The sequence below is a fragment of the Cyprinodon tularosa genome, unplaced genomic scaffold, assembly GCF_016077235.1.
Source record: "Cyprinodon tularosa strain WSP-4 unplaced genomic scaffold, ASM1607723v1 ctg106, whole genome shotgun sequence".
NCBI classification, from domain to species: Eukaryota; Metazoa; Chordata; class Actinopteri; order Cyprinodontiformes; family Cyprinodontidae; genus Cyprinodon; species Cyprinodon tularosa.
Genome location: NW_024037849.1, coordinates 1,840,584 through 1,842,468, shown reverse-complemented (window position 1 = coordinate 1,842,468; position 1,885 = coordinate 1,840,584).

Here is a 1,885-nt window from a genome sequence, read left to right as displayed (position 1 = left end):
GTTTATACAGCAGTTTAAAACTCTCTGCAATAGTTCAGGTAATTTAATCCGCAGTTTGAAAGAATACTCTCACCCTTGAGACTGAAAAAGAAAAGCTGTCTGAAGCAGAAAACAGAAAAACCCAGACTGGAAGGATTGATAGAACTTTGGGCCTAAAATCTGGTCAAATTTCATATGAAACATTTTTCTTACAATAAATTTTTTTTTTTATGTTTGAGTTGTAGCTGAAAAATTCTGATGATTTGTTGTGTTTTAAAGATAGCTCCGTTGTTTATTGCTAGTTGTACATCGCTCCTTAAGTTGATGCTGCAGAACTCTAAACTTTTGTTTTTAAAGCTTTAACCACCTTACCCCCTCCCCTAGTTTATCATTTCTATTTCCACCAGGTCCTTAAGGTCATTTAACAAATACTTGTGGTTCCCCCTACAAAGTAGTACACTGCCCAATATTTTTCTGCAGTCAAACCTCAATTCTAGAATCAGCTTCCACTTGATCCACAATGTATGACTGAACCCGTTTTTTTTAAAGCACAGCTCAAGAGTTTTCCATTCAGTTTTTTTTAAAGATGTTTTGGTCCTTTTGGTTTTATCTACTTTGTCGTCAACCAGATTTGTTGTTTTTGGTGCCTGTTGTTTTTTTTTTTAATATATACACTGACTTTGTTTACCCATATTGGATGGAAAAACAGCAACATTTGAGAAGCCTAAAACTGTCCCAGCATAAAGTTTACATTGAGCTGAACGTCATAAGAAAAGTATCAAAAAATAAGAAAGCCTTCTTATAAAAAAAACAAAAAAACAAGAAATTATAACATGTTAGGCCTTTCTACAGCCAGCAGCCATTCTTTTGACAATCTGTTTCTGTCATCCTGGAGTAGTTCACCGATGACAAAGGTAAAAGATGGATGTTCTTTTGTGCTTTTTATATTTCTGCCCATTTCCATAATCATTCTTGGAGGATCTCCTAAGTTACTAAATATGTATTTTATCCAAATTAGAGTCATTTTTATCTTTGATCTTTTAAGTCGTTTATGCATTTCTTTTAAGTCGTCTGAACTACTGCAATGCACTTTATTCGGGCATCAGCCACAAAGCACTTTCCTGCGCGCAATTATTCCAGGACGCTGCAGGCACGCCTTTTAACAGGCACCAAAAACGTGAACACATCACCCCAATCCTTGCATCTTTGCACTGGCTCCCTGTTAACTTTAGAATCTATTTTAAATAATTGTTTGTTTTTAAGGCCTTAAATGAACTGGCACCTCAGTACATCACAGACCACGTCCAAATTTACTGTCCCGTTTGCTTTGAGGCCTGGCGGCCAGCTCCAGCTTGTGACCCCTTACTACAAATAGTAAAACCAGAGGGAACAGAGCGTCCTCAGTTGTCAGATGTAAGCTGTGGAGGGCTCTACCTCTCAATATACGCATGGCCCCCATTGTGTAGTGTTCTGATCTCATCTTAAGACTCACTTTTATTCTCTAGCTTTTAGCATTGCAGAAGTTGTTTGGTTCCCTGTGGCTGTGTTCATTTTATTGTATTTATTATTGCATGCGCAGCACTTTGGAAACATTTTGTTGTTAAAATGTGCTATATAAATAAAGTGGATTTGATACATATTTGATATATCTATGATGTTATATACATATTTAGCCTTGGTGTTGATTATGAAACATTAAAATCTGCATTGTTACTTGAGTGTTTTAATCTACTTGGACCAATGAACTCATGGTTAAGTTGGAGGACACATTTAAATGGTCAGGAGCTTCCCGTTTAGTTTCTTAGATCCAGGTTTGATGTCCGGTTCTAATTCAATTACTGTCCTGTTTTTGTAAAGGTGTTTCGGAAATAACTGAATGCTGTTAAAAATAAAGAGGAACACCAGA